The 21,043-nt window shown below is 36.3% G+C and overlaps 1 long non-coding RNA gene across 1 annotated transcript in view; it reads left to right on the top strand.

Moving 5' to 3' along the window:
• The window catches only part of LOC135198013 (uncharacterized), a 310,315-nt gene extending 289,740 nt beyond the window's left edge, over window positions 1–20,575 (top strand). The window contains exon 5 of the long non-coding RNA XR_010310708.1: window positions 20,477–20,575. This is a non-coding gene — a long non-coding RNA (uncharacterized LOC135198013). The remainder of the gene's footprint in view (window positions 1–20,476) is intronic.
• Window positions 20,576–21,043: the final 468 nt, after the last annotated feature.

Here is a 21,043-nt window from a genome sequence, read left to right as displayed (position 1 = left end):
TATAAACGCACCAAAAGTGCACCACCTCACTGGCGGGGGCAGGCGATGACCGTTAAAGCCGCTCGACGCCGCCCGGATTTTAAATCATTTCAAATTTTTGAGCGGCGTCTGGTGGGTTGATGAAGTCGCACGAGGCCGTATGCGGTGTAGCGCGGCCTCGCAACAAAAGAGGTAAGAACCCACATGGTTCCGTGTCACACCACACCACTCCCCACCTGGTGCGACATAGTACCATCAGCGAGGGAGTGCTACGGCATGATGTTACCGTGCCGTGCGGTGCCCGTGAGGTGCCCTTATGGCGCCTTCATACACGATTAATAAATGGCGCAAACATGTTGCGAGGTGTGCGGCGTGCGTGCAGCGTGTTACAGCGTCTCCCTAGGCAGATTTTTTTTTTTTTTTTTTAAGGTGAAGCTCAATACTTTTTTTTCTTTTATTAAGAAATATTACTTTACAAAATTATATTTTACAATTTTGTATATACATTATAAGATCTATGTATAATATAAAAATATTACAATTTATTATTTTTCTAAATATGTTTTTAAATTAGAAACATATTGATTCGTGAAAATTTTGTTAACATTAGACTTAAATCCTATAATATTTACATTAAATGTATTTAACAGTCTATTCTTTATATATCTGATAATTTGCTGGTCAGTACTTATTCCCAAATATCTTGCCATCCATATACTTGAAATAAAATTTTCTATTATTACCATTGCTGTATTTTCATCCCTTTTTGAGTTTGCTTCAAAATCCAGTTTTAAAATCCTTAACCTGCTATTTTTTAATTTACAACATTTCCTAAGCAATTCGAATACCCAGGACAACAAATTCTTAACCAAAGGACAGAAATATACCATATGTATATTATTTTCTATGCATCCATAACCGCATTCCTTAACATCTTTTATTTTCATCATGGCTAGCCTATCATTTGTGCTTAAAACTTCATGAACATACTTAAACAAAATTTCTCTACTTTTATTTTCTATATACTTATTATTTACATGTTCCCAAATTAGTTTCCAGTTGAATAGTGGATACAATTTTTCAATATTTGGAACATATTCGCTGTTTTTCATTGAATGTTCATATACCACTTTCGTTTTTATCTGTGGATAAGAGGTCATCTTATTAGCACTTCGTAATATATTTATCTTACTTTCATAAAAACTAGGTGTAAAAATAGTGCAATCCTGATGTTGCCATTCATTTTCTATAAGGTAGGTTGCTCTGACTTTACAATAATAAATAATCATTTGGTAACCAAAACAACGATCTTTTAAACATTTTAGAAATGTACTAAACATGATTGACTTCGCTTTACCCTGAATATCAATAATTCCACAACCACCTCTTAATTTTGACAAAAACATAGGTCGATTGGATGGAAGGTTGCAGCGCATTCTGGGGAGGATAAAAGGGGCCGGACAGACCACGGGGGCATCATTCGCGCTCTGACACCCTGTCGACAATGTGTAAATAAATATAATTTTATTTTTTTAATAATAAATTATTTTTAGTTATTTTCTTAGTATTAAATGATTTTGTACATTTTATATCATTCATAATGTTTCTTTTTGTGATAAATATGTTGAAATACTGACTTGCATTTACATTTTCCTTATTAATGTTTAATTTATATGTCATGACAATATATATGATGATATGATTGGGTGAAATGAAATTGAAAAATGAAAAAGCATGGCCATAAAGAATAATAACATGAAGAAATGTAACCGGAAATCTAACATAAAATATGAAATAAATAGAACTCTGAAAATAACTTGAACTATAAAATGAAATGTAACATGAAATAAATATGGCCAGCAAATGATATAATAACATACAAGGTAGAGAACAATAACATAATATTGAGAACATGATCAAATGAACATGAACAGATACAGATATGATAATGAAACAATAATTAACATTGACTGGACATAGTTATTAACAAGGGAACAATGAAAAATCAGTAACAGACTAAAGACATATTGACCTCAGTTGATAATATATGATGTTTGCAGTTGAAAATGTTATGGTATAAACCAAGTTCCAATTTCATTTTCTTGCATTCTGTACTTTTCATATTCATTTTCTTACAGTGTGCTTTTCATGTTCATTTTCTTACTTTCTATGCTTTTCATGTTTATTTTCTTACTTTTTATGCTTTTCATGTTCATTTTCTTACTATCTATGCTTTTCATGTTCATTTTCTTACATTCTATGCTTTTCATGTTCATTTTCTTACATTCTATGCTTTTCATGTTCATTTTCTTACATTCTATGCTTTTCATGTTCATTTTCTTACTCTCTATGCTTTTCATGTTCATTTTCTTACATTCTATGCTTTTCATGTTCATTTTCTTACTTTCTATGCTTTTCATGTTCATTTTCTTACTTTCTATGCTTTACATGCCCATCATTTGCTTCTCACTTGTCTCATTATTATGAATTATGTTATTATTACTCCGCAACAACACCACAAGCCACCCGCAACACACCGCTACACAGAGTAGCAAAGCCGCAAGAGCGCGTGGCCTGACATAGCAACAACGACCATAACACCGCGCCAACTCCGTAACACACCGCCCGGGTCCGCCCCACGCCGCACAATAACGGTCATTTTTTTCTCCCCAACGTGTCAATTTTGTAACGGTTTCTTGCGGTCCCACGCCGTAACAGCCCGCAACACGAAAGTGCGTAAGTGCAAACCTACCTATACTTACAAACTTAAGTTTCCCTTGTCTGAAAAAGCAGAGGTGGTATCAGCCCCAATAAATGGATGCAAGAGATGAATGTTGTCTATAATGACTGATCCATAATTCATGGAGGCTTGTGTGTATAGTTTCTCTGTTTTTCCTTTCCATTGTTTTTAGGAAGTTTGTTTTATTTTTTTATCCCCCTAATGCGGTCAGGATTATCAGGTCTACATCTTCTCCAACTATTGTTACTGAGTCAGTCTTGGAGGATTCTTCAGTGGCATTTTTTCCTTTGTCAACTGTTTTTCATGCATAATGCCACAACCAATACCATTCATTCAAGAGGGCTTTCCCCTATACGCATACCATTTCCGGGTTGCCTGTTGTGATGTGCTTTGTTAGCTTTTTTAATTTTTTTTTCTTTCTTTTTTTGCACAAAAAATTGTTCTCTCTCTCTCTCTCTTCTCTCTTCTCTCTCTCTCTCTCTCTCCCTCTCTTCCTCCCCCTCTTCTCTCTCTCTCCTATTGCCTTGGCTCCATCTCCCTCTCCCCTCTACTCTCTCTCTCTCTCTCTCTCTCTCTCTCTCTCTCTCTCTCTCATTTGACTGGCCTATAATTCTTCCTTGTGGGTTTCAGTAACCATCTCGGATATTGGTATCCTGCGGTTTCGTAATGCCAAAGTACTGATTTAATCGACATTAGTTTTATTCAAAGGTTTTTTCTTCCTTTCCCTCATTAGATGGCGTATTATTGCTACCTTGCACAGATAACACAAATCAAACATATGTTTCATCTAACTGAATATGCATGTGCGTGAACATGATACTTAAAATCATATAAATTGTATTGTGTAATTGACACTGCTTCAGAAAATGCATTTCTTATCCTAAAGCATATTTAAAGTTTCATATTATATGTTATGCATCCGATACCCGTCATTAACAATGACAATAAAGGTGTAATTCATATGCGATAAAAAGGACAAGGTAAATAATTACAGCAATTCAGTAAAATTAAAAAAAGCAACGTATGCCCTGTAAACTTTTAAGCATAATGTTTGACGCGTATTGGTAAACCTAAACGTTTGATTACGCCAGTTTGCCCATGCTTTCTCTCTCAATATATTCCGTGTGTTTGCTCAAGCATGATTATTGCTTGCCAACAGTCAGGTACGACCTCCTCTTGTGGGGCCAGTTGTGCCTGGCTCTGGGTTACTGATTAGCAAATGGATTTCCTACATTATTCATTCATGAATTGTTTGAGGTCGACTGTAATTGATTCGGAGTTAATGCTGCCAGATAGGCTTTGTATTATATTCAGATTTGTTATAACTCTCTATCTCTCTCTCTCGCTCTCTCTCTTCTTCTTCTTCTTCTTCTTCTTCTTCTTCTTCTTCTTCTTCTTGTTCTTATTGGCAACTTGTAAACGGAAAACATTTATCCCAGTAATTCCTCTAGAGTGACGGAAGTCACGCAGCTGCTTTTCATTTTTTAGCTTTCTGTTGAGAAAGAAGCAAATTTAATAGAGCTGGTCACCCGATAACATTTATGTCAAGGAAATGATGTGCTCTTTCGATCACTATGTGCTTTTATCTGTATACATGTGCATTAGGTTTTTTCTTAGATGCACATAAGCGCACACACTTACACACTCTGCTCTATTCACCTTAATTTTGCAGGATTTCTCTTGCATCCTAGATAGATAATAGTATATATATATATATATATATATATATATATATATATATATATATATATATATATATATATATACATGTATATTGATGTCCGGTAGCGGGAAACGAACCTGCGATACCCTAATCACGACTAGGTCACCTTGCCGACTTGACCCCGTTGTGCTTAGGGTATTGCGGGTTCGTTTCCTGCTAAGGACATCATGATTTCTTTCATATTTCTTTGGAGTTGGATCTCGAGGCTTTGTAGTGACAAGCGAATCCCCCCCCCCCCAAAAAAAAAAAAAAAAAAAGCAAAGAATTTGAGAAGTTAAGATGGCATTGTGGCTATTGCATTTACATATGTATCTGGTAGAGATGACCGGTAGATTCTACAGATATATGTTGCGTGCGTGTATGTATGTGCGCGTGCGCATATGTATGTCAGTGGTTGATTAAAACATACGTAATGAAAAATAGCAGTGGGTCATTTTAAACACACCACCAAACTAAAAATTCAGGTAAAGTGAAAATGAAATTGCCGAGTGAAAATGACATATGGACCGCCTTAGGAAACGTATAAATATCAATTCAGGTGGAAATAAATCTAAGGAGCTTTACGGCCGTGGATAAACGACGTCTATTTGCGAACAGCGATCTCCGCGCGAGCGTTTCATTCTAACAATGCCTCTGTCATCATACATATGTATATGAAGCCGAAAGCCCTCTGTGGGAAAAGGAAAGGGAAAGGGACAGGGAAAGGAAGAGGCGAGAGTGAATCCATGCCTAGCGGCCATGTGTAATGCTTCACCACTTAGCGCAAGAACCCCCAAAAGAGATTTAGTGGGGCATTTGTAATCGAATCGTGTTCTTAAAATGCTGCTGCGTCTGCTGATCGCGCGCGCTCTGGCGCACTCATACTCCGTACCCGGGATAAGACGGCGTCATAGAAGGGTTTCAGGGATGAGGATGGAAAAGAGGAAGAGCCGAGCGTTTGAAGGATCGCGATTCTCATTCGAACGTTTGAATAAACGGAAAACGTTGGAAGACTGATTATAATACAAATGCTAGGTTCAAGAACACGTTTAGAAAGATTGCGGCTCTCGATGGCTGAGATGGAAAAACGCTCCGAAATGCTCTCGACAGCAAAAGAGAATCGCGTTGTCAGACAAGAATTTTTTCTATCGATAACGTGATCTCAAAAACGCGTTTCTTTCATCAGTAAGTCTAAAGGCGCTGTTACACTAGCGAAATTTCCGTCGACTTTTTCTGAGTTTGTCGTCGACTTTCCAAAGAAGTCGACGTCATTCCGTACTCTGGTTGTCACACACGTTCTTCTTCATGCCGTGGTTGTCGTCCTCAAAACGTAAATAAACCATCTGAGCTGTGACTTCCCGGAATGATAAAACAACTATGCTTTATAACACAAAGCAATTAGTGGGTCGTGCTTGCATGTGTTTAATGATGCTGCATAGAATTAAAAAAAAAAAAAAAAAGTCTTTGGGTTCGGTCCTGGTTAAAAAGACGCGAAAAGTCTTATTTAAAAAAAATATGCTAGACCTAGCCTAGATAGGCTATTCGTAACCTTGTTTACACAACCACAGTCAGACTGTATTATAAATTAAGCTAGAGAAAACTTTAAAGATTTTTGTTTATGTTATTTGCTAATGCCAAAAAAAAATGAGAGCAGTCATAGGCTATATAACAATCTAATATTCACGATAGGCCATAGCATGCTTATTTGTATAAAGATCAGCAAGTTCAGGAAAGTTTTCCTTGAGTCGCATGATGATCTCTTGGTAATCTTTTCATTTAAGACCCTTTTTCATAAAACTATCATGCTTATTATCCTATAAGCATCGTCTCTCCCCCATATCTTCGACCAAAAACTGTTCTGCCAATCTTGTTCAATGTACCAAGAACTCCATCTTGCATCTGATGACTTGAAATGCGCGCTCTCCGAAATATAAACAAACAATAAGTCGACGGTAGCGGTGGGTTGAATTCGATCGGTACCGTTTTCAAAATTCGTGACGACGACACCAGAAAGTCCTCGTCAAAACATGAAAAGTCGACGTCCAAATCAAACGTCAACGGAAATTTCGCTAGTGTGACAGCGCCTTAAGAGTTAAAATCGGTGTGTCAGTAAGAGAGAGAAAGGAAGCGAGGGTGAACGAGATATTTTTCTCAACATTTATTTTTCATTTCCTTATCTAAAAATGAAAAAGTGAAATCAGAATCCACTGAAAACTGAGACCTCAAGCCTTCATCGTTTTTAGTGGCATTCTTTCTTTAGACTTCATTCAATATCGTCAAAAATGTCAATTACAAATCACCAGTTGACCCGTGGTTTTTCGAAAATCGACGTCATCATTATCACGTGTTTCCGAATTAGCTGTATTAGAAATAGGATGATACACAAAAAATTCTGACCTCGAGAATTTTGTCTTTTGTAGCAACTGAGTATATGGGAAGTTGTTTGATAGGATGTTACAACCATCCTCTCTCTCTCTCTCTCTCTCTCTCTCTCCTCTCTCTCTCTCTCTCTCTCTCCTCTCTCTCTCTGTATATATATATATATATATATATATATATATATATATATATATATATATATATATATATATATATATATATATATATATATATATATATTACGGGAGAATTTTAAGCAGATTTATCCCAGGCCTCTGCAGAAATTCTTATCATTAGGGAAAGTGGCGAGTTTCATATTAAAGTTTTGGTAAACTCTGTTATCACACTGAAGGAAGCCATTCAGGGATAGAAAAAAAAATGCAAAACTGTCAGAACCCCAATGAACTGATAAGCGCGAAAAGTAAATCTATATCGCTTATGCTAATCTAAATAAGCCCATGCACATTTCTCAGTTTTGAAACGGTAACAGCGTCTCTTGTATCACGAAATATTCTTAGTAAATTGAATTAAGAAGGGGAATTATGTATATATTATTCTATACTATCTATTAATAATAATATTTTATTAATAATAATATATATATATATATATTTAATATATAGAATACTGGTCACTTTATACCAGATACTTATATAATTATAAATTCCACAATGCCCTCTTAATTTTTCGATTACTTCAAAAATTTTCGGATAGCTTATGCTTGCAAATGCCCCTATCTACTTCTATAAAAGCACTTGCAAATCCGCCCTATAGACTTCAATAAAAGCACTTGCAAATCCGCCCTATAGACTTCAATAAAAGCACTTGCAAATCCCCAATCAACTTCAATAAAAGTAATTGCAAATCTCCCATCGGCTTCAATAAAAGCACTTGCAAATCCCCCTACCAACTTCAGTAAAAGCACTTGTGAATCCCACTGTTCATATTTACCCCTGTTACTTTTCACTCCTATTATCTTTTAACCCTGTTACTCTTTACCCCCTATTTTAGAGGTCTGGATAAACTAATCCTTTATAATAATAATAACACCCCCTATTACTTTTTATCCCCTGTTACTTTTCATCCGGTGGTACCTATTACCCCCTGATCATTTTTACCCCGTTACGTTTTACCCATGTTCCTTTTTATCCCGTGTTACATTTTACCCCTGTTACTTTTTACCTCCCTTTTCCTTTTTACCACCTGTTACTTTTTACCCCTGTTACCTTCTAACCCCTGTTCCTTTTTACTTTTTTACCCCCTGTTCCTTTTTATCCCGTTATTTTTTTTTACCCCTGTTACTTTTTATCCCGTTACTTTTTATCTCTTATTTTTACCCGTTACTTTTTACCGCTGTTACTTTTACCCCTGACCATTTTTACCACCTATTCATTTTTTATCCCCAAAACATTTTTACCATGTCCAAAATTACCCCTGTTCATTTTTACCCGTCCATCTTGACACCCGGCCATTTTTACCCCTGGCCATTTTCATCCCCTGTCCATTTTTACCCATGTGGTCGGGAGACAAATGGATACACTTACGAAGTGGTGACAAAAGCAGGTAAAGACGGGATGATACTAAGGCGAAAAACTGATATATATATATATATATATAATATATATATATATATATATATATATATATATATATATATCTTATCAGAGGAACCATAGGGAAAGGCATCGTACTCAGGTACATTTATTTTGCCGACGTTTCACGACTCATAGTCGCATCCTCAAGGCTATAATTAAAGATAAACACACAAACATTAAAACTACGCACTCCATAAATCATAAAAATTACGTAATATTTAAAAATTCAATGAACATCAGCATGCTGAACATTTACAGTTTTTTTTATCTTAAAGCAGAAAAACACTAAGTGCGAAAATTATGTACAGTAAAGTTACATTAAAATTATTTTAAAAATTACATTAGAAAGCATACAAAAATTATGATATGTATGTAAAAAAAAAATAAATAAAAAATGAAGAATAAATAAATAACACTAAAACAGTAAGGCTATTCTGTACCTTATCCTCGCAAAGGACTGACAGTGACTGAGAGAATTTTTTTTTAAATATAAACAAGCACGCTAGGCGATGAACTCTGTTTATATATTTTTTTTAAATTCTCTCAGTCACTGCCCGTCCTTTGCGAGGATAAGGTACAGAATAGCCTTACTGTTTTAGTGTTATTTATTTATTCTTCATTTTTTATTTATTTTTTTACATACATATCATAATTTTTGTATGTTTTCTAATGTAATTTTTAAAATAATTTTAATGTAACTTTACTGTACATAATTTTAGCGCTTAGTGCTTTTCTGTTTTAAGATAACAAAATCTTAATGCTCAACATGCTGATGTTCATTGAATTTTTAAATATTGCGTAATTTCTATGAATTATGCAGTGCGTAGTTTTAATGTTTGTGTGTTTATCTTTAATTATAGTCTTGAGGATGCGACTATGAGTCTTGAAACGACGGCAAAATAAATGTACCTGAGTACGATGCCTTTCCCTATGGTTCCTCTGATAAGATGTACCTAGACCTGCAGCTCCGTTTCTAAGAATATATATATATATATATATATATATATATATATATATATATATATATATATATACACGTAGTATGTATATATGTATATATCTATATATATATGATATATATATATATATATATATATACTATATATATATCTATATATATATATATATATATATAAGTATATATATTATATATACTATGCATATTAATTATTATATATATATTATATATATATATATATATATATTACTTGTTCGCCTTAGTATCATGCCATCTTTAGTTGCTTTTCTCACCATTTCGTAAGTGCATTTGTCTCCAACCGAATTTGCACACACAAAAAAGTATAGCTTAGTTTAAGCAGACCACTGAGCTGATTAACCGCTCTCCTAAAGGCCTGTCCACACTAGGAAACATTGTTTGCAAACTGTTTGCAAACAGTTTGCAAACAATGTTTCCTAGTGTGGACAGGCTTTAGGGCTGGCCCGAAGGATTAGATATTTTGGCGTGGCCAGGAACCAATTGGTTGCCTAGCAACGGGACCTACAGCTTTTTGTAGGATCCGAACCGCATTATATCGAGAAATTAATTCTTATCACCAGAATAAAATTCCTCTGATCACTTGATGGCAGAGCTGGGAATCAAACTCGGGACTACCGAATCGGTAGGCGAGCACGTAACCCACGCGTCCAATAAGGAACATCGAATTTACACAAAAAGAGGTCGACGGCACGTTAGTATGACGTTGCTTTATCTCATCCTTGCTTCATGCCACCATCATCTTCCGACAAGCTGTGTTTTTACTTTATTGAGGCTATTTATTTTGTTTCGAGTTTTCATATCACCGGTGTAGGAAGAGAAGTGTTTCATATCAGAAAGACCACAGGTCTCTCACACGGGACAGTGACTGAACTGGAATTCTTAGAATGCGCGCTTTTGAAAGTAGTACTCACCCGTTTTGGTCTTTTGTGTTTGGGCTGGTAAATGTTAGTCGTCTGTATTCATTTGTTTCTCCTTTATCATTAAAACAAAAATAAGGTGCGGGGTAAGTGCCGCTTGAGTTTATACTGTAAGTTGTAGCACACACTTTTTATTTTATGATACGTGAACATCTGAATATGTATGTTTACGTCCAAGTATCCTGTGACCTGTTTTTAATAATTTGGAAGAGTCCCTCGCGAATTTGGGGTACTTTTTTTCAAAAGGATACGAAGCTACATATTTCCAATATTCAAATTCTGTTTTACTTTGTAGCTTCGGACTGATCCTCCTCGGAAGACTTCAAGTTTTACGATTTTTTTTTTTTCATCAACAATAGTTGATGTTTTCGTTGTTTATTTTTTTTTATTCGGTCCTTTTATCCATTATTTTTGCTGTTGTATTATCATGGCTGGCGCTGTTCTTGCTTTACGCATACTCCTTGAAGTCCCACATATAGTATTTTCCAGATTGAATTTTCTCCTTAGGGCGTATATCCCTTCCACTCTGTACCTTCATACGAATACATATATGCACCCACTTCGTATGCAAACATATTCACTCAACCTTACTCCCCGCCCCCACCTCACGACATCCCCTACCCTCTCTCCCTCTCGTATTTCTTAAGTAGGAGACCGCGCTGGAATTCGTGTAAGTCCTGGTAGCCATCAACCGAATCCTGGAAGGAGAGCCGTTCTTTTTACAACCGAAAATAAACGATCGCCGATTCTTTTGTTTCAATATGTAAAGACGTCGAGGGGGAGGATGCGCCAGCGGCATGATCCGTTTTCCTTCCCTCCGTCCCTGGGGAAGAAGCAGAATAGGAGGCAGAAGACGCGGAGGAGGAAGAGGAGGAAGGAGTGTTGGCGTAGGGAAGCTATGACCAGAAATTCTGGAGGTGCAAGAGAAGACCGTGAGTCGGGGAAGGCAGGTGGTGATGAGTAAATAAATGGAAATATAGAAAGGACGATTAAATGGTTGAAGGTTGAGAGAAAATGATGAATAAAATGGAAAAAATTAAGAAAATACGATTAAAAAGGGTAACGGTTTGAAGGTGATGGTGAATAATGTTAAGTAAATTAAAGGGCAAGATTAAAAAGATGAAAATGGCTTGGACTAGAATACTTAATAAATATAAGATGATTAAGAAAGGAATAGAAACAAGAGGAAGTGCGGCAGAGGACGATGAATAAATGAAAAGAAAGATTAAAAGGCCAAAGCTGGAGTATAGGGGAGGAGAACAGAAGGAAATCAAGGAAGAAGGAAAGGTTAAGTGGCAAAGAGTTGGAGAGCCCTGAATTTTGAACTAGAGAAGACAAAGGCAAATTAAATAAATAGAAGAGAAACAGCAAAAACTGATTGTCAGAAGAGAAAAGGAGGAACGAAATCATCATAATGGGAATATAAGTGATGAAAAACTCACCGTAGAAAAGGAATGATCATGATATTAATTGAAGAAAATTTTTTTTCGAACAATGATTGCTGAGGGAGATACTACAATGGTTATAACTTCAAAAGAAATTAAAAAAAAATGGTTACGCTGAAAACAAAGAGGCAGGTTTTACTTTCGTCATTTGCTCTCTCTCTCTCTCTCTCTCTCTCTCTCTCTCTCTCTCTCTCTCTCTCTCTCTCTCTCTCTCTCTCTCTCTCTCTCTCTTTGAGGGCTGGAAAAGGGTGGAGCTGAAATGCCTTCATAAAGACGACTGAAAAATGCCTTCCAAAAAAAACCACGTGAGAGGCAGGAGGAAACATTCGAAAGAAAAAGGGGGGGAAAAAGTGGGAAAGAGAGATGATTTTGCAAGGGACGTAAAGACAATAGAAGAATCTTTTGAATGGTTATCTTTTGGGTTAATCTTTTAGACTAATTATTATGGAGGAAAAAATATAGACGAGGAAAGTATTTTGTTTTGTCATTCAATAGCATTGTTGCTCATTGTACCAAGTGATTATTTTTATTGTACTCATTAAAGTTTAAGTTCATGTAGGTAGCAAAAAATTTGTAGATTTTGTTCATAGTGAGCATTTTCTTTTCACCGGAAGTAGTAACATTTTTGTTCGTTGTACGTGGCAACAATATTATCACTATATACAACAAAATTTTCCTTCATTGTAAATAGTCAGTTTCATGTTCGTTTTAACCATTTTCTTCATATAAAGTACTGTATTTTCTTAATTACAAATGTTAAGCGTTTTGTCCATTCTTTGAGAAGATTATAGGTCCACCTTGTACTGGGACGTCCAGGCGGTTTTATTTATACAAAGAAGCGCACACAAAGTCACATACAGGAAGAATTTTGAAAAATCGTATATTTTTTTATTCAAAGAACACTCAGATGAATTGTCAGTAGCTAGATGTCAGTGCTTCATGCAGTCACAAGGCATCTAGAGAAGGCATTTGGCCGGATCCAGGGGTACATACCAAGCTACCTTTTCTCTTTTGATCACCTTACCATATTTAAAATCTCCTTTGATGAAGGTCCCTTCCGGTATAAGGCCGTCCTCACGTAAACCAACCAGTCTCTGGTCTAATCTTTGTTGAGATATGAGACGTAGTCAAATAAAATAACAATTATTTTGTATTCTTGACTGCATCATCGAAATGAGGGTACTAATGTTATTAAGGAAAAAATTTTCGATTTGATGAAGTATGGATACAGTCAGTATGAATGTCGTCATTGCACTGTTGAAGGTCCTTTCCGAATTCGACCCTTTCCATTTTCATTTCCCTCCTCTCTCGTGCTTCCTCAGTCTTTTTTTGACTGAGGCCACAAGTTGATCCATTCAGTCGATATGTCAGTATAACAGTATTTTCCTCGTTAGTTTTAGTCAGTAAATGACAATTCTTTTGTGAGTAACTTTCCAAAGCCACACGATCTTGCAGGCAAAATCGTCTGTTATTAGATCATTCCTTCAACACTACTACTACTACTACAACTACTAATAATAATAATAATAATCTTGCTTAGTGGTTCATTAACTAACCTGCCCGGCTGAGATGGGCAGAGTTACTATCTCTTATGAGGGATACACTTCTTTTATTGATGAGTTGATTATACACAGTAAATGTTATACGGCATGGTTCCATCGAGCGCTACTGCTCATGGAGTGAGCAAAAGTGATGCGTCTATACGCATCTTCACCCCTCTACAGTTCTCTCTGTCCTTTTTTTCCAGTTTGCACTGATAGAAGCGTCAGAGGTCATGGCATACAAATTGTGGTGACAGAATCACATCAAAACTTCATCAATAACTGTAACTTCTTCCCGCTTATGCCTTATACGTTCTCCGTATAATTATGGTGAGGTTTCTGTCTCGGACAGGTGCAGAGACTTGAAGGCGAAGTTATGATATCAGTCTTTTATTTTACGACTGTTTTGGGAAGTCGTTTCAATTTTGCATTCTTCAGCAATGAAGTAAAAAAAAAACATTTATCTTTAAATAGCTATATTCCATTTCTCTCTCTCTCTCTCTCTTCTCTCTCTCCTCTCTCTCTCTCCTCTCTCTCTCTCTATCTCTCTCGCTCTCTCTCTTCTCTCTCTCTCTCTCTCTCTCTCTCTCTCTCTCTCTCTCTCTCTCTCTCTCTCAAAATTGATAGAGTTCTTTCTACCTAACTAAAAGTATGATTGCACATCATTTTTACTTTAAATTCACCAGGATAGAATTATTTTAATGGAGTCTTTTCTATTGTCTCTGAAGAAACATCGAGCGTCTTCGGCTTGAAATACATTATATATAATATTAATATAATGTATATTTATATATATATATATATATATATTATATATATATATATATATATATATATATGTATATATTTATATAAGAGATGTGCTGTTTGCTCTAAAAGTGCGGCTTCAGGGAAAGGCAAGACAAGTCGCTGTCTCATACGTCCTCTCATTAACTACCTGTAGGGATGACTGACTGATTGATTGATTAAGGAATACCCAGCGTGACGCTGACGCGGCAAGAATGCTTGGACTAGCCAAAGATTAGTAATGTATGACATTTGTAGAATATTGAAGATTAAAGGAAAATCATTTCAAAGCACAAAATATGCCAGCTGTTGTGTCATGATCACATAAATAATATGATAAGATTGAAATACCATTACTTTTCCCACACCAACACAGGAGGCTTATCAACAGCATGTCGATCCCGTCGAGACACACCCACACTGAGCTCTTTTTGATCCGCAGTCTTTCTTACGCTTTCTGGATTTTAAAACCAAGTCTTTCTGACACATCCTCTCCACGTGACCAACTCCACCAAATCGTCATTAAAACCTCATTCCTCATCCTTTCAATCCTCCTTACTGTTTATATGCATCACAGACAGCAATTTCTGAACTGCTGCTTATTACAGCCTCCATTTGCGTTCAGCAACCGTACTCTGCCTCCGTAAAGAAAATCTGGCTCAGCAACATCTTCCTGTCATTCAACTTTTCTTTCTCTTTTGCAGAACTCCTGTTACTCTCCTTGCTTCACTGACATGGTATTCGCATCTTCCTTATATTCTCTAGTCCAGAATATTCATCTCTATGTTTTACCCTTACCGTCATAAACTTACTCTTGCTAACTTTCACTGCCATTATACTCTCTGTACAAAGGTTTCTAAAACTCGCAATTTCCGCCATCTATGTAGCATCAGAAATACAAAAGTAAAGTTACCGATCACTGAACATTCCAACCACAAGCCCTTCTTACAATCCTATTCTTACACTTGAGCTCTCTTGTTACTCCACCCAATGTTACACTAAAACAGCCCCTTGGCCATCTTGAAACTCTTCAGAGGCTGTGCTTTCATCATAAAAAATCGTAGAATTCAAAACATTTTGTTGATTTTCAGTCATTGCAAAAGCAGCATTCGATGGCCTATTTAAAAAGTCGTTTTATTCAGTTTGTCAGTCCGCTACTATAGATTTTATGGTTTTAAAGTCTGTATCAGGAGTTTTAATGACAAATATTATGAAGTTGAGAAAGAAAGTTTTTCATATTTCTTGAAAAGTACTTTTGATAATGAAATTGCTACCGACTCTAACATTTATAAAAACCGTTTTGAATTTTACAAAAGTGTCCGACGTCCATAACAAGTTATCAAGTTGGACTTCGATAGTGCAGAGCCTTTGCAGAACGGCGGTGCTATTGTTTATCGACCCCAAGAACTCCGAAAGCCCCCATAAAACGTCCTTCTTTTAACCGTTCGGTTGAAACTGCGCCAATAATGCTACTGCTACTAACCATTGTCATTGGCATGCTGTTCTACATCCATGACAATGGGAAATAATGTAAGAAGCTGGATCAGTATCCAAAAACCGGTCGGGTAAGCGGTTTTTCGGGTGGTCCAGAACGCAATAAACAATAGTATTCAATAACTTTTTTCATTGGTAGGCAGTGTAAAGAAAATGCAGCTCTGTTCCGGCGTTCTACAAACCACCCTCGTATTATTTTCTACAGAGAAGCCGAGACTCATTTCACTTCAACCGAGATTTTCTTGAACCGATACCGAAGTGTGTCGTGACAAGCAGAACGTTCAGATGGTATCTGGAATCTTAATTATCTGGAACCGTGAGAAGGAAGCCGTGTTCTTGCGAGAGGACAGGTTCCCTATATGAACGCTGAGGTGACGTTCCTCACCTGTCGTCACGTTGGTCATTAACTCATCCATACCTTCTTTCCCACCTAGTAGGATAGGCTTCTGTCGCGTTTGCCTGTCTTTTAGTAGGATGACATGAAAAATAAGGAACATATCTATAATTCTTTTTTTATTCTGAGGAACAACGTATTAGATTTTGATTTGGATGAGGGCGGACCTGGAACCATGATTTTTCCTTATGGCTTAGTTTATTATTGTTACTAGTATGTATTGAAAACAAAAAGTAACAGGCAGAATGGAGCCAAACAGTCGAAAAAAATACTTTATTTTAATATTCCGTAATGGTTAAAAATGTGTGAATTCCCTGCAAAGGAAAGGGAAGACGAAAAATATGTCGAAACCTGTATGTTGCTCAAAGGAAGGTTACATAACCAGGTCCCTCATATTCGGAAATGGAAGCTGAAATCATAAAAGGAGAGAAATTACTCGAAATAACGCTCCAGACATGAATATCCACCTTTGCTGCTGTTGTTACGAAACTAAAAACGCAGTGGTATTTTTTTTTGTTTGCTCTATTTTAGTTTGATAACAAAGGCGACTGTATTCGCATTGTGGGTTGTAGTTACCCGTACGTTTTTAGAGTGAACACAAGGCTTCGTCTCGTCGGTTCTACAATATTTAACTCCTCTAAACTCAGGTCCTTGCTTCGAGCGTCGTATTTTGAGGATAATAACTGAAGTAACAACAAACAATTTTTGTGCTAAAAATCTCCTGTCTTTATTGCCCTCGTAACTCATTCAGACATTTTCCCCCTCTCGCCTTACCCGCTTCATTGGGTTTTTAAATCAATTTTTTTTTCTCCCGGAGAATTTAGAAATGTGCTTAACTATAGAGTTTTACCCTTGATAACTTTGTATCCGTCGACCAGGAAAACCCGGGGAAAATTAGTTTTATACGTAGGAGGAAAATTTGCCTATATATTTATAACATAAAACTGTGATGGGAGCCTGTTATATAAAATACCTCGTTTGATGTTCACATAGTTACATCGATTATCGCATTCTTTTTTCATGAGAAGACTAGCTGTTTTACCCCCAGGCAATTTCGGTACTTTGGTACTGTGTGACACTGAAGGTGGGTTCGTTACCCAGCATCTGATGTTTAGGGGGATATTGTGCATGGATGATTATAGAGGATGAATTTACGTTTAAGAAGCTTGGATTAAGACGGTGACTAACCTCCACTAAAGTACAACGTGGAATCATAACAAAGATATCTCTCTTAAGGTGCCCAACGCCACCAGGAAAATACTGACGGAAAAATACACGCAGTTGTCTTGCGCTGTAGTTTTCCTGAAGGGAATCGCTCCAGCTTTGGGGTCAGTTCACAATCTGGAATTTCAGCAATCCCTGAAAAATCATCGCTGATGCCATGAAGACATTAAGTAGACGAAGAGCGGAGAGACTGATCTGGTGTGTGTTTGTTGGAGCCGCCATAATTAGAATAATGATGTACTTTCACGCAGGCAAGAGTACCAGATCACTGCATTCGAAAACCAGCGAAGCAGCTAACAATTCCCAGTCTGTTGCTGAGCCAAGTGACACTTGGGTGAATCATCTGTGTCCTCGATTCCGTCCCAAAGACACGTTTCACCACACGAGACTCGGCTGGCAAGCACCAACAAGAGACGCCATATTTTTCACAGAGACTTCGTGTGGTCTGCAGGTTTCCGGCAGACAGGTAAGCCAAAACTAAACGTACTATAGAAATTATTTTTGCGTCATCGAGAGCCTTTTTACGGAGATCTATAATCTATAAGTTTAGTAAACATGGCACAGAGGTACTCTTTAGAACTCGGTTGGATGAATTGGGAGGCCCACACCACACTTCCTATTTCTTGTCACAACTTCCCACACTTAGGGAAGGGACCCATGCTGGCATAAGCCAGCTCAATCGAAACCGAATCTTCGGAGACAGTTCTGTTAAGATAAAAGATGAAGGGGGGCGGGGATGTTTTTATTGTGGAATGACTTGCTTTTATTTTTATGGTTTTAAAAATTACTAAAACAGTGTAGATAAATATTTACTACACAATTATGTGTGGATTTTGAATTCAGCCAAGTTTCCTTATGCATTTCGTAACACAGAGGCTGTATTCCAATGTATTCTTAATCAGAGCACCGATGTGATGCTTGACTAAGCGGTGTAAAATTAATTAGGCACATGCATTCACATCTGACATTGAAAAGCGTGGGGGCATGTTTGCTCGCTGTGCGCAGCAGTAAATTATAATCACTCACGAGACCTAAGATTAATTAAGGAGATGGTAATGAACTGGGAGTTAATTTCAAGGCAAGTTTTCCAGATGTCCAGATTCCAGCAAGTTAGCAGGTGATTGCATGAAGGGAAATCTTTTGAATTAGTATTTTTTTTTCTTTTTTATTTTCTTGTACCGACTGATTTATTTTAGGATTCTTTTCCCCTTCCCAAGTTTCCTCGGCATTGTGTCATTGATTTTACAATGTTAATGTTGTTCTATACCTGGTCCGCTGGTATGGTGGTTAGTGACGTGATATGCAGCTCAGATGTCGCTAGTTCGCGCCTCCCCAAGGCCGACGAAAAATCACTGCCTCATTTGTCATGGTCTGCGGTGGGAGGTTGAAACCATCATTCTTTGGAGGCTTGAATTTTAAGTCAGTGGCCCCGTGGGCTTGTCCCGTGTAAATAGGTTTCATCTACAGGAATAATAATAATAATAATAATAATAATAATAATAATAATAATAATAATAATAATAATAATAATAATAGGGAAAAACTCTCTATCGCGAGAGTATATATAATGTTCTAAAGGGTTCACAATAATACAAAGTGTTAAGAGTCGGTGTATAATTTTTAATACTTTGTAAAGTCTTGAAAATTGTACACGGACTCTTAACACTTTGTATTATTGTGGACCCTTTAGAACGAAAATAATAATAATTAATAATAATAATAATAATCAATAATAATAATAATAATAATAATAATAATAACAACAGCAACTGTGCTCGTCAGTGTAAGAGGGTTGTTGTTGTACGTGCCATCGTAAAGGGCCTTTTTAAAGATTATATAAGAAAGTTGAAGTTGTTTCCCCCTAGGATAAATAAATATATATACATGCGCGCGCGCGCGCACCACACACACACACACACACACCCATATATATATATATATATATATATATATATATATATATATATATATATATATATAATTTCAATTAAGTGGTTGATATAAATTATTTTTATCTACGAGAACTATATATATATATATATATATATATATATATATATATATATATATATCTATATATATATATATATATATATATATATATATATATATATGGATGCATATACATATATATCTATATATAATGTGTCTTGTATGATTCTGCATTATACTTATATATTTATAAAATATTAGATATCAACGTTTATGCACAAGGTTAATATGATAAGTAATTTATATATATATATATATATATATATATATATATATATATATATTTATTTATTTATTATTTATATATTGTGTGTCTGTGTTTGTGTTAAGGGTGATGGTGGAAAGTGGAAATTCTATCAGAGGAAGAACCTATACTGATTTGTTTTACTACTGCTCCACTACAAACGTATCCCATCCCAAAATCAGAGTATGATAACGAGTGGAAACAGTAGTTTGGCACTAGAGCCACAAATTGGAAAGGCTGCACCCACCCTGGTGTAGCCTAAGCAGCCTGATTGACAATAAACAGTTAAGGTATTATGCGCCAGACCTTACTCAGGATGACCTTTTGAGTCAACTTGTCAAAGATTGGTTCATGCGAGGACCCTATACTATTTACAGATGGATGGAGAAAAATCACAGAGTTTGATCTCATCATTCTGAAGTTCCTAACATGGCGACGGAGCCATTGCCACATGGCTCCTTCTTGCCATTCATGTGGGCATAGTTGTCTTGCCTTTTTGGGCTACTTTCTTAAGAAGATTCTCTCTGCTTTGAAACAATCATTTTTGTGATGGCCTCAAGCGCCGACTACTTTTTAGGTATTGAAGGGCTCGAAACAGATGTTCTGACGAGACTGGGATCAAGGATCTCCCGAAGGACTGTAGCTGCAGGCTGCATAGGAGAGGAAATTATGCTCCAAAGAAGCTTTTCAGTACCCTTGAGGACTTATTAAGTCTGGGTCTTGCTATGCTTTTCCCCCAGGTTTTACTGTTCCAGCTCCTTTCTCCCAAAATTCCTGTTAAACTGAGAATGAAACATTCGTCAAAATATATGTTAATGTAGAAAAATGACATGTAAGGACACAACTACTTTTAGTGAAAAGTGTTACTTCGTTATTACTGTTAGTCATTATTCAGAATCTCATACGAAAAATTTGGTAATCAGATGAACTTGTTATGCATAGAGAAATTTTTTTTTTAAGTGCGTTATTACGCTAGGAAGTAAAAATGTGTATGGTAATTTTTTTCGATATTTTGAAAAATACAGATTTTTTATTTTACTTCTTTAGGCATGTGCTGTGGAGAGTGCTTCCCTTCATCATCCAGATTCCCAAATTTTAATCCTCACTACGGCTCCGTCTGTTGACTTATCTCGGCCTTTGCTTAAAGTAAGTCAAGGTTCTTTAATAGTAGGTAGTAGTTACCCCTTTTAGTAACGTCGTTGCTGGAATCGATAGTTTGAGAAAATATTAGACGATAATTGCATAGCAAGCAATGTGAAGACTTTCATTTTTTCTTGAACTTGCATGCGTTCCAAGCAAAACATATGTACTAAGTAAGGTTTACTTATATTGAATTGAGTGTAAAATGAAAATTTCTGCATACACCTTGGTCATTTCAAAGATGAATGTGGAGGGCACAGTGCAGGGAAAATACAGAGATCAGATCAATCATATTTTTATTACAAGATAGTTTTGATAAACGACTAAGAAATTGGTTTTGGGGTCAAGATTCAGCCATGGTTTTCTCTTTCCACATCTTGTAATTCGTTTTAGGTACGGATCTTTCCTTGTCACCCAAGACCAAGATGTATTTCTCGAGTTTTCTAGACTAAAAACCTCCGCAATGGGATTTCT

The sequence above is a fragment of the Macrobrachium nipponense genome, chromosome 21 (genome assembly GCF_015104395.2).
Source record: "Macrobrachium nipponense isolate FS-2020 chromosome 21, ASM1510439v2, whole genome shotgun sequence".
Lineage (NCBI taxonomy): Eukaryota > Metazoa > Arthropoda > Malacostraca > Decapoda > Palaemonidae > Macrobrachium > Macrobrachium nipponense.
This window is presented reverse-complemented; position numbering and strand designations above follow the sequence as displayed.